Source organism: Acinonyx jubatus, chromosome A1, assembly GCF_027475565.1.
Source record: "Acinonyx jubatus isolate Ajub_Pintada_27869175 chromosome A1, VMU_Ajub_asm_v1.0, whole genome shotgun sequence".
Lineage (NCBI taxonomy): Eukaryota > Metazoa > Chordata > Mammalia > Carnivora > Felidae > Acinonyx > Acinonyx jubatus.
In genome coordinates, this window is record NC_069380.1 from 73,957,956 (window position 1) to 73,971,678 (window position 13,723).

Here is a 13,723-nt window from a genome sequence, read left to right on the forward strand (position 1 = left end):
GAGGGAGACACAGAACCCAAAGCAGGCTCCAGGCTCCGAACCAACAGCACAGAGCCCAATGTCGGGCTCGAACACATGGACCATGAGATCATGACCTGAGCCAAAGTCAGATGATCAACTGACTGAGCCACCTGGACTCCTCAAGCATCCAACTCTTGGTTTTGGCTCAGGTCATGATCTCGTGGTTCAAGAGTCTGAGCCTCCACATTGGGCTCTGTGCTGACAGCTCAGAGCCTGGAGCCTGCTTGGAATTCTGTGTCTCCCTTCTCTCTGCCCCTCCCTCACTTGTTCTCTCTCTCTCTCTCTCTCTCAGAAATAAATAAACATTAAAAAAATTAAAATTTGTAAGCATAGTAGAAAACGCAGATGACATAAATAAAAAGAAATACCAGCTGAGGGGTACCTGGGTGACTCAGTTGGTTGAATGTCTGACTCTTGATTTCGGCCTATGTCATGATCCCAGGGTTGTGGGATTGAGCCCTGCTCTCACTCTCTCTCTCTTTCTAAAAAATAAAAAGAAATGCCAGTTGAGGAAAGAGATTTGCAACATTAATAACAAATAGTTCATACACAAAATATATCAAAAACTGCTCAAAATCATTGTGAAAAATGCAATTAACCAAGTGGAAATACGAACAAATTATAAAGTGAATAAATCGCAAGGAAGTCAGAAAGATACATAAGGACAAAAAGAGATCTGAGAATATATTGAAACAAGTTATAATCGTTCTCACTCAGAATGGAAAAAAAATAAGGAGTTATACATAGAAGACTGTTGAGAATATAGAGAGTTTGGCATTCTCATATCCGACTTAGGGAACATGATGTAGCAATAATTCTTGGAAAAACCATAAGTACTATCTGCTCTTTTTCAAAATGCATGTAGACTGAGACATGGCAATTCTACTGCAAAAAATCTACCGTACAAAAATATTGCCAGGAGAGTGCAAAGTTATTCTTATGAGAGTTTTTGGGGATAGTACTCTAAAAAATAATGAAAATGGAATCCCAATAATAATGCAATGATGGTGCAGGCCTCCATACAGAGGAATTCCAGGAAGTTAAAGGAATAAGGAATTGCACTCAATAAGACCACAGAAGAATAACAATAATACAGAGGACAAATCCCCATAGAACAATCTGGAATAGTTGTAAGTATTCAGGAGAGAAGTCCTGGGAAAACGGGGAGTGGGGGAGTTGGAATGTTAGAGCACGTGGCCAGGAAAGGTCTACGGTAGAAGTGATGATGTCAAATGGGTCTACGTGTTACAGGGACTAATAGAGACGGGGAAGGGACACTGGGATCATGTAGGGAAGAGCTGAAGTTGAAACAGGATAGTAGGAGAAGTAGATGTGAGGCAAAGATCAGAAGCCCCTGGTATACAGCAAGTGCGCGGGGGGACACTGGGCGATCCAGGTGAGGGAAGGACAAGTCCAAAGACCAGGGCCGGCCTTGGGAACTGCAAGGACCAGTGTGGTTGATGCTGTGCGCCCCAGCTGGGAGTCACGGATGTCCAGACAGCCAAAGGGATAAGCTTTAGGCAGATCGTGCTGGTCTTCAGGCAACTGAAAGTATTTCCTCTGAGGGAGACGAGAAGCCAGTGGAGAATTTTTTACTATCTGACTTTTATTCCCGGGTTGAAACATACATTTTAAGTGGAAACAGGAAAGCAGAGGCAACTGTAATAATCAAGGAAAGACATGAAGGCGACTGGGGTCAGGGTCGAAGCCCCAGGGGTGGGGAGCCGTGGTCAGATTCTGGCTGTCACGCGGAGGCAAAACCAGGAGAATGTTCTGGAAGGTGGGACGACTGGAGGCACATAAAGAAACGGGTCCGTGGCCTGAGTGACAACAACAGAGGCACCGTGGACAGAGAGAACAGTTCGAGGAGCCAGCAGGGGAGGGCATCTGCATGAGGTTGTGCAGACTGTCCGCTGTACAACGTTTCTCCAGCCACGGCAGTGAGTGGTGAGTATGGTAGAAATCCCCAAACCGTGCTCTTTGCTCCGGGCTGGTTTTTGCCAAAGTGCCTTTTCTTCTTTTGATATGGAAATGCAGTGTGCAGCGTGGTCTGCCTGCCTGCAGCCAACGTTTTGGTGTGTATCTGGTCCCTTTGTTTGTTTCGTTTGTTTTTTTTTTTTTCTAATTCACAAATCGCCATTGTGATTCAGGGGGTGTCCCTGAAGAAGGCCTCGAGGGAGAAATCGGGACGTACGCCACGTATTTTGACAAATGAAATTTGACATCTATATTAGGCACGCATGTGCAGTTGTCAGGTAGGCGCCAGGAGTTGCTTGCATGGAGGGGAGAGGCCAGAAACATAAATTACAGGAATCTGGGGCTTCTCAGAATAAAATCTTATGATTGGATACGCTTCCCGAGGGACTGGGCACCTAATGATCAAGGGAGACCGAGTTTAATCTCTGCGGGTGCCGACATTTGGATTTCAGGCAATGAGAAGAGGGCAAAGGATGCTGAGAAAGAAAAGTCAGCAAACATACAGAATCTAAGCTCGTGCTTACGAAGTCTGCAGGAGACTCCAGCCTCTCATTTAAATGCTACTTAAAAGTGAATTCCTCTTCATTAAAATCACTCACGTGAAATGTGAATGGGTTATGACCCTTTGTGAAATGACTATGACACTTGAGAAGTGGGCCGTGTGAATCCTGTCTGTTCCCCCCAATTTTTAAATATTGTTACAAGGTACATGACTTGTGCTTTTAATATAAAACCAGAATGATTAAAATGATGACAAAATATTTTATTTTATTATTAAGTTTATTCATTCTGAGAGGAGGGGGCAGTGAGGGAGGGGCAGAGAGAGAGAGAGAGAGAGAGAATCCGTGGTGTCAGCACAGAGCCGGAGTCAGGGCTTGAACTCACCAACCGTGAGATCATGACCGGAGCTGAAGTCCGACACCTAACCGACTGAGCCACCCAGGTGCCCCAAGGACAAAATATTTTAAGCTTCGTGATATGAACTAGTACAACTTAACAGGTTCTTTTTTACAAGATTAGACACGCATGTAAGTATTATGTGTATACCAATGTCTGTGTGCGCATCTTCTGCTTGTTTTGAAACCATCGATTGTAGGATCTGCTGTTGGCAATCTGCACAGCATACTGAACGAAACTTCGTAACACTTTGGCGTCCAGAGTAGGTTTGGAGTCTTGATTTAAGAAGACATCACCGTAAATTTCTACACAAAATGCTGTATCAAGCCTGTCTGTTCACATCTCCAAAGAACCAGAGTCCACGTTTTATATAGAACAAAGGGGCAATTGTTCTATTGAGCTAGATCTTGAAACTTGAGTAACGTTTGAGGAAACGGAAGTGAGAATGAAATTAATACTGCTCAAAAGTGGTTATCTGCCCACCAGGAAAAATTGATTCAGCATGGATGTAGTAACTATTTATTTATCATCATTGCTACGTACTTCTGATAACCTCCTCCCCAAAACTGTAAGAAGGACATTTTGTGCACATAAGTATATACTAACAAAGTATTTATTATATTCTGAGAGAAAGAATGGTTATAAACTTTGTATCTACTATGGAAAGTAGTTTATCGACTTGGCTGCTTATGCCCAAGATCTATTAAATGAGGAAAAGTGGAGTCTGACCACTTACGTAAAACCCAGAAGGAAAAGGTACTCTGCCTAAACGCTAATGTTGCAAGTATTGCAGTCAGATGTTTGTGTTTTAGAAATGATAGGGTTATAAATTAAACTTTCATTTCTACTTTAATTAAACATGTTTGGCAAACATGCATTTCATGATTTGTCAGTTCCGAAGCCATGAACGTCAAAAACACTCCCACTGCCAGAGGTATTTATATAGACCCTGTTTACAACAGAAACAAGGACAGTGACCTGACATATCGGTTTCTGATCAGAAACTCTAAAGAAAGGGAAGGTAATAATATTACTACAATTCAAGGTGATAAAACAGAGGTTCAAAATGCTTAAGGGATTTCTCTAAAATTTACAACCTTTAGCACAGGTGTTATCGAACCAGGTCCCGAGACACCAAGTAAAATCAATGCCCTTGTATTATATATCCTGTGATATTTGACCAAAATGTTGGTATGTGCCATGATCAGAGACTTATGCATCACACCTGTTATGAATGACATTTGCCTAATTTCCAAAATCAAATTCATTCTCTAAACGTAAGATTTCCCACGAGTGATACTGTTTAAAGTTTCTTAAATACTCCTGAAAACAGTTATATCGAAAGAAATTTGAAGTTATTTTGGCAAATAAAAGCACGACAAAATAAAGTATCACCTTTCAAGGTTAAAATATGGGAAGGATCATAAGTTTTTCACCTTGTGTGCTCTGATACATTGTCTACAAAGAAAAGTCATCACTAAAAATGCCCAGTTTCCATTTGTATCAGTCCACATGGGTTATGCACTTTCCTACACTTTCCAGAATAGAACATTGTACTGAATGACACCCAAGTGACCCAGTAGAGTTAATTTATCTACATTAGTGTCTAACTTAAAGCCAGGAAGTGATTTAGGGGTTGACAAGAATAAAGACCAATATGAACTCTGTATATTAAGGAACTAAAACTCTAAAAAATGCAATTTTCCATTCCTTTACAATTTATAGAGCAACTATTCTTTCTGACTAGATAAGTAATATGAAAATCCCCAAACTGAAAGAAATGTATTTTAATTTCTTACATTAGAACTATATGTATATGACCATGGTGAACATTTTGGTGCATTTGTCCTTTAAAATTCTATCATATGAATGTTTCCTAATTCCTATAAAAGTTCCTTCATCCTAATAGATTAACTCATGCCTCTCATTTCTATTTGTCTGTTGGTTTGTATTTGCCAATCGCATTATCTGGAAATAACAACTTTTTAAATGTTTAATTCCAAGATTTAGTTTCTTTTTCGGTGTTGTTACTGTTGTAGTTTTGTTATCGTAGCGTTGAAATGAACTTCCAGAACATACCACAAATTCTGATAAACTTTGTACTTTAAAAGACATTCATTTTAGCTCAGACGTCATGAACCATTTATTTGCAATAGATATATTTCCCTTATTATGAAAGAAAATCTATTTGTAGCTAAAAGACTATTTTTTAAATATGGAATTTATCTTTTCTGTAGCTCCTACATTAACATAACTACTTAAATCTCCCTTGACCTCCTAATATAAAAAGTTCATATGGATTTCTGTCCTTTACACACAATGTATTTATCAATTGGAATCAAGAATGTATGATAATAGTTTTTATTATTAAAGTGATGTGAAGAGTTATTCTATGTGCTAGACTTTTGTTTAGGATTGAGCTCCTATCGATAAGTAAAAAAAAATAGCTTTTTCTTGTTTATTTTTCTTCTTATTAATTCATCTTGGTTGAATCTTCTTCCTGGATATTACTTCTCTCCAACTAATGAAGATGACTTCTTTCTGTAGATTCTCTTCTCTCCCTGGTAGAGATTGAGTTTAGAGTGGAGATAGTCGTCTGAGTTTCTCTCTGCCCTTTTTTGGTTTATTTACTTCATAAATGTGTATAAGTGGAAATCTCAGTAGAAACAGGTGATACAAAGGTGAGCATGACAATAAGTGGACCCTGAGACAGGAGACTAAACAATCACATTGATAAATATACATTTTTTTTTTTTTTTGCTCTGATCAAGAGGACAAGGGAGATTTTTCTCTGAGGAAGTAAAAATAGAGTGAAAATCTGAAAGAAAGGCTGGGGTTAATCAAACCAAGTGAATTTGGGAGGTAGGGGTGGTCCCAAGAGAGAAGGAATATATTTTAAAACCCTAAAGGAGAGAACAAGGAAAGAGCAGAAACTCAGGCAAAGCCAGTGTGCCCGGCATTTGCAGAGGGTGCCGAGATACGATTTGTCAGCAGTTTGATTTAAGGAGCACACTAGGTCATGTTAATGAGTGCCATCTTTATGAAAGTTTTGTGTTTGTTGTTGTTGTTCTTTGAGGTGGGGGTGGAAGACGAGAGAGGGCGAGAGAGAACCTTAAGCAGGCTCCACGCTCAGCCCAATGCTGGGCTCAATCTCATGACAGTGAGATCATGACTTGAGCCAAAGTCAAGAGTCAGATGCTTAACTGACTGAGCCATTCAGATGCCCCCTGAGTGCCATCTCTAAGTAAGAGCAATGAAGTAAAGCCACTGTACATGTAAAACAGTGGGTGACATTCTCCAATTTGCTTTAAGAAGTTCACTCGGTACAAAAATAGTAGAGGGACTGGAAGTCTTGACTGTAGGGTTGAATGCAAGGTTAAAGCATGGTGCTTCAGTAATTCAGGAGATACAGCATGTTAACTGGGAATCCAGCGTTCGTGTTGGCATCAGGGACACTGGCATGCATGGCTGTAGAAGGGACGTGCCACAGAGAGGGGTTGTAAAGATGAGCACTACTTATCTGGCTCGAGGAACTGGAGGATGGCAACCATGCACGGATGCGTGCTGTACAGACAGAGGACCTAAGCAGAAGGGGCCGTCATGAGTTGAATTCTAGATGTTGCAACAGAGGCTTCTCATCGCTTATTTGGGACCCTTCTTTTTATGAACACTACCTTGTTTTTGTGAGGCTCTATTACCATATGTGGGTAAAAACTCAATTTTCCATACCTCCATGCATCTAGTGGTAGCAATGTTAATGTATTTCTGGCCAATGAGATAGAAATTGAAGTTACTGCCAGAGCTTCCAGAAAATTGTTATTCTTCCCATTAGTAATGAACATTATTTCCACATGCTTTTTGTCCTTCTTCCTTTCCCTTCCTCTTACTTGAATAAAGATGCATCCCTCGAAGGAGAAACAGTCGTCTTATAACCATCTGAGACAAGCCACGCGTTAACGGCAGCTCAGCATGACCAAAGAAGGAACCTAAAACTTTGCCCAAATGCAGGAGCACTGGACTGTCTGCACTTGGAGTTTTTATTGCCTGAAAAATATCATTTCCTTATTGAACATACACTTTGTTTAGTTTTGTTACATGTGACTGACAACCCTCCTAATTCTCGTTGCCCTGTTTGAGGCATCATCCAAGTGAGGGTATCTGGAGACAGGATGGACATTCATTTCTGGGAGCTGAGTGTGGGCTGCACAGAAATTGATGGTGGGGGGGAGGTGGGGATCGTGGCAGTTGGTGAACAAATACCCAGCTGTAGATGAGATTGCAGAGGGAGAAAGTACAGGGCAAGAATGCCTATGAGGGAGGATGTATTCACTTACAAGATTTATTGAATAGTTAGGGGAGCAAGAAATTTTAAAGGCAATGGAGTTACAGTCAAAGCATTAGAAAGAACATCAAGAATTCCCATTTTGCACACTTCTCCCTGATTGGTCTGCCAGATGGCACCTTCACTGTGCAGTTCCTCTGCTTAAATGTCTATGATCGCTCTTAATTTTGTACTGTATCATCATTTAATGAAGCTGAATGATTTAACACCCTTTCCCTTCATTCTCTAATGACACCAAATATTTTTACTCTGCTTTCTTAACTACTTCCTAGTTTGTTTGTTTTTTCTTGTTCCATCAATTCAGTGTGCCTTTCCTCACATGCTGTGTATTTTGTATTGTCCTCTTTACCTGAAATGTATTATTCTCCACTCTACTTTTCCAAATACCACCACGAAGTCTTTACTCAATTCCCAGCTCCTCCATAAAGCTCTCTTCAGTGGTCTGATCCAGCCTCTTCTCTTCTTCTATGGCCCAGAACCCTTGAAAGTTTTCATCACACAGTCTTGAGAGTTAATGATATGTGTTGTTCACTCACGGTTTCATGAATATTTATTGGATCTCCCAAGCAGATTTTAAGCACTCTGTTTTATTTCTCTTTTGTATCATTAAAAGTATTTAGCAAAATTTTACCCAAGGGAGGCTTGCTCTGATAGGTTGGAAAAATGTTGATTTAGAAATTCCCCTGTACTCCAATCCATGGGATTTGCCCCTATACGTTACTCTTCCCAAAGCAAAGCATTTCTTGGATTCTCCAAGGCCAAGTACTTTATTAAGAGCACTATGGTTCACTTATATGCCCTGTTTCTCAGACAAAGGCTAGTATGTCTCACAGAAATATAGGAGAGGCTCCACATTACTAATATTGTGCTTAGGAGTAGGACGTGATGGTAAGGAATGATCCTCTGTAGGGCTGGGGATAAAAAGCATGCTTTTGCCAGTTCATTCAGAACCAACCAAGCACCAAAGTTTGTCTGAAGACCACATTCAGTGCAGGAGCCTCAGTTGGAACAGCGCTTGGGTACACAGAAGTTCTTTATCATGCACGTGACCCTTTGAATTTCATAGGTACAAAGCAAATTGTTGAGTGGGCATGCAGTGGAGACCACAGCTCCTGTAGACTTCAGATCTTTGATGTTGCCCTAACTGTGCTGTTTCTCCTGAGATGTAGTATTATTTCTGCTGTGCCATCTTGCCTGGGGACAGAAAGCTTCAGGGATTTCCCCATGGTCTTCCCACCATATTAAGTCACTCCAGAGGTCAGGGAACCAAAGGAAGTGAGTTGGTTCCCAATCAGCTGCGGAGAGTATCCACAGTTATGCTCACACGGGTTGGGAAATGACCACATGGAAATGTGTGGTCCCATCGGACTCACTTTAAATGAACCTTAGCCAGGGCTCAATGATGTGGCTGGCCCCCACACCAGTAAATTCTAGATTGTCAGAGTAAAATGAGTGACTACTGGTGGGTCCTCTGGTCTCACGTAATAGAGCAAAGCTAATATCTTCCTGCTTGCCTCTTGAGCCTTGTTTCAATAATATATAAAAATGTTTTCAACATCATTACTCCATTTTCCGTAGCTTACAGTCACGTCCGAGCTTCAAGAAATAATACAAACAGCTGATTAGGACCCACATCAAGTATTCTGCCTGGGACATCCAAGCCGGAGTTAGTAAATTGACTTCAAGTGGCCCATATCAATATATTCTCCTCTTTCCAGCATTATGTTCTATACCCCGGTCAGCAACCCCGATACCACCCTAAAACATGCTGTGTTGCATGCCTCCTGGTTCATATTAGCTACATATATCTTTTCCCTCTCAGAATCAGGACCCTGTTCCCTTGCACAGATTAATATTTAATCTTCTCCATCTAGAGCAGTGATTTTTCCAATCAGCACTGTCAGCAAAACCTGGGAACTTATTGGAAATGCAAGCTCTCTGCCGACCCAAGACCTACTCTGGGGTTGGGTCCTGGAAATGATCTTGTTAAGTCCTCTAAGTGACTCTGATGGAGTCTAAAGTTTGAAAAATGAACAGGTTGAGATCAGTGGTCAGCACACTATGACCCAGAGGCCAAATCCTATCTGATGCCTGTTTCTGTGTGGCCTGTGGCCTAAATATGGATTTAACATTTTTAAATGGCTACAGAAATGACCACATCATGATATCCGTCTTTGCCTTTTGGCCCACAAAGCCAAAAATAGATATAGTTTTGCTGTTTACAGAAAAACGTATGCCAACCCTTGGTCAAGTGGCAAGGTGGAAAGATCGGATGGACTACGGAGAACAAAGGTCATCTTGTAAGACATCTGTTAGGACAACTCTTTACATACATGACTGCCACCTGAGGAGAAGAAGCTCTCTTCCACCAACAGAAAGGGAGCTCAGTGACAACTGGAGGCAATTGGAGATTTTCAGATTTGCCCACCCTAGTAGTGTGCCCGTTGCACACTAGGGCCCCCGTCTTACCTTATCAGTGCCTTTGATGTAGCTAGGGAGACCTATGAAGTGTTGTGCTTATATCTTTGCAATCCTTCCAATTGAATCTGGGACCTGATTTCAGCACTTTCTGTCATGTGGCTGCAGGAGACAAGGGCCTTTTGAATGATGTCGTGGAGGTTTCTGATCTTCATCATCTGCTTTGAGTTGAGGGCTCAACTGAGCCTGCCACTTTCTATTTTGCAGGTTTCAAAGCCATTTAAAAATTCTGTTCACTGTCCATTCCTATGCTGACTATTGGCTGGGAAGTTGAAAACTACCGTTGTTCCTCAGTTCAAGCCACCAGCCTTAAGAGCTCTGTGATTGTGGTGTTGTGGCCTGCCGGACCAGACTTCTACCCCACGCCACCAACAGCGGGTCCCCATGGCTACGGGATCAGCGAGCGTTCCAATCCCCGAACACCTCTCTCGGTCTTTGTCCATGGCCACCTGCTGCTATTCCAGTTGCCTTATGTGTGATTCCATCCAGGTGCAGAGATGAAGCTGAGAATTGGGTGTGAATCTTTTATTTTGTTTATGGTTTTTATTGTTTTTAAATTATTTTTAACGTTTATTTATTTTTGAGAGAAAGACAGACAACAGTGAGGAGGGGAGGGGCAGAGACAGAAGGAGACACTGAATCCGAAACAGGCTCCGGGCTCTGAGCTGTCAGCACAGAGCCCGACGCGGGGCTCGAACTCATGAACCATGAGATCATGACGTGAGCCGAAGTGAGACACGTAACTGACTGAGCTACCCAGGTACCCCTGAATCTTTTATTTTAAAAAATTAAGGTCACAGAACAGGAGTGGCAGAGTGAGAAAGGGAAAGCGAGAAGGAGAAATGGCTGACCAAAGTTCTGCTACTGATTTCATTCCTGCTGTGGGTACTAGGGTCTCAGACCCAGGGGGACCTGGCAAGAACAGTGCACTCTAGAAGTTTTTCCACAAAATAGGGAAGAGCAGGGCATTTATACCCTGGCCTCCATCACCTATTGGTCAAGGAAGATCCCAGCCAGCCTGTCTAACCCTAGATTTGAGCAGGGGTGGACATAACCGAGCAACTTTTGGAGGAAGTATAGCTACAGAGGTAACAAGATGTAACCTAGGTGACATCTTACCAGGCTACACTGGAGGCCTCTGGTCACATCAGGATAGACCTCTGTGATGGTGCGAACAGAGATGTAAGCAAAGAGAAGATGAGATGGAGGAGAAAAGATACGTGGCATAGGAGAGAAAATGTCTTTAGGCCTGCAGGAGCAAATAAACACCTCAGAACACTGCTGTCTTTAAATGAACACAGTAGTATATGGCTACTCCCTGACACTCTCAGCTGGGCTTGCTTCCTGCTGTAACAAATCTCATGGTTCATGAGTTCAAGCCCCGCGTCGGGCTCTGTGCTGACTGCTCAGAGTCTGGAGCCTGTTTCAGAGTCAGTGACCCGCTGGCCAACACCAACAGAAATTTATCCCCTCACAATTTTGGAGTGCAGAATTCCACAGTCAAGGTGGCCGACCTGGGCTCCTTACGGAGGCTCTGAGGAGAATCCGCTCCTGGCCTCTTCCACATTTTTGGTTATTTCCTGGCTCATGACTCAGTCTGTCCAGTCTTCAAGGCCAACATAGTCGAAGTTCTCTCTATTCGATCTTCAACTTCTCTGTGTGACGGCTAATCCTGCCTCCCTCTTGTCAGGGTAAATGGGATTACATTTAAAACACACCTAGATAATTGAAGATATCCACGGTGGCACTTACAGCTTCTAGGGATTATGGCCTGATACCTTTGGGAGCCATTTTCTCGCCTACTACGTTTTCCATTCTCAAACAATCGCCAGGGCCAAATTTAAGTTCTGAGCAAACTGGACAATATCCTATGTCGAGTGCCTATTTCATTTTCTTAAAATTTAATTCTAAACTTAGTTTATCTTAATATTTTATTTAAAAAGATTTAAAAACACACGTATTAAGACGCTAAGACGTATTTCCAGAATTTACTCCCGCCTTTTATAAAACTGACCAACAGGAGATAAATGCTGTTTTTACCATGAGCTGGTGTTAGGTGATTAATGGTGTCACGTGACAGAAATTTGATGACCCCATTTACTAAGAAATGGCAACTAGGAAAGTAAAAAAAAAAAAATGCTAAGCAACATAAATGTTGCACAGAACAGACAAAAGGATAAAAGAAAGAGAAAACCCTCAAGAGCCACAGTAAAACAAAAAAAAAGAAAAAAAATTGTCTACTTATTAGCCAATAGAAGACATTTTTCCTAGAGAAAACTTACTTCAGCCTCATCGTGAGTAGTTACATATTTGCACAGTAAAATTATTGTCAAACTCTCATGCGAAATTGTCCTGAAAAACTTATGAGGGGATGTTTCTTAGTAATTAGTGAAAGATTTTAAATTGTCTAGTACCGATAAATATAGTCATTTATTAGTTGTGTTTTTAACCATTTTAAGGAAGAGACCATTTTCACTGAAATCATTTTTCATCTCTGAAAATATTATTTTTAAATACTTTCCTTGTTACACTTAAAATAACCTGCATATATTTGGGCAGTGCTCTTCTTTATGAAGGTATTTTTTTAATTCCCCAAAGAGGGTATAATGTATCACGGTGACTGTCGTGGCAAGGTTACTTTTTATTCTTCCACATGTGCAAAAGCCCACATAAATTCCTAGCACGGAAGTCACAACTGTTTCAGATTGTTAGGCCATCTAAGTTTCTTTCCGATCTCCCTAAGCATTGTTGTATATTCCCTATTTTTAACTATGAGCTTAATCATACAAAGGACAATAAAATTCAAGATATTTCATTTAAATCACAGAGATAGTTATGAATTAAATTTATACTATAAATTAATAAGCGGCTACAAGTGCCAAGTTAAATTTGAAAGTTAGAGACCTGTGCATTATTTTTAAAGGTGTATTTACAAGCCCTGAAGAAAAAATAAACAATGCAAATACATCCCATATCTGGTTCAGTTATAACTATAACTACAGAGCGTGATTTTGTGCTTATTGGGTTAATAGATGGTGTGTAGTGGTAATTAAAGAGTACTTACAAAGCCTGAATAATTGAACATCCAGCTGTTGTGGTTGATTTTGATATGGGTATAGGGAGAGGGGAGGTGGTGTTGTTGCAATATTACAAAGGACCATTTCCAGATGGTGGGAACCCATCCTCGGCCCTTTGGGCATTTCCAGGACATCTGGAAAGCCATATGAATCAGACAAGATGAAGGGAAAAGGCGAGATGCTTGAATACCAACGCCTTCTGATTGCATCAAGGCTTCCTTGGGAAGCTCAAATATTGGGTAGAATTTAGAAAAAGCTGTCTAGCAGGGGCATATTATCTGTTATAAACTGGGGGCTCTTTGAGGGCAAGGACTGGTCTTATTTCATATTTTGTCATGAGCACCTAGACCAACACTTATAGTGGTATATTGTTACTTCTTACCCTGCTTGGGTAAGAGTATTTAGAATGATCACCATGGTGCCTGGCAAGCAAAATAATTGTCCAATAATGATTTAATAATTTCATTTGTCCAATAATTTCATTTCATAATAATTGTCAGATCATTTCATTTAAATAATTAAATCTTTGAAAAATATATAAACCATCTTATATCTAAAGTGCATTCCCATACAAATGATTTATGGTTTCCTGTAGATTTTGATGCTAAAAAGAGTCTAGATTTTGATGCTAAAAAGAGTCCCCTATAACCATCTACTTGTTTACTCGAGGCCAAAAATGAATTCTCTGAGTACCTGGAAAGAAAGATATCTTTATAACAGAACAAAGAAAACCCCAGGTAAAAACAACAGTGATGGGAATAATGAAGGGGGACTTTGCTGACTTCATTCTTTACTTTTGAGGCAAATCAATACCTTGGGGAGTGATTGTATTCCCAAATAACTCCAAATCTCAGAAAGCCAAATAGCTTCCTATTTTTTCAGATCTTCTTTATTATTTGAGGCCAAGAACAGTTATGTAATTCCTGGAGAA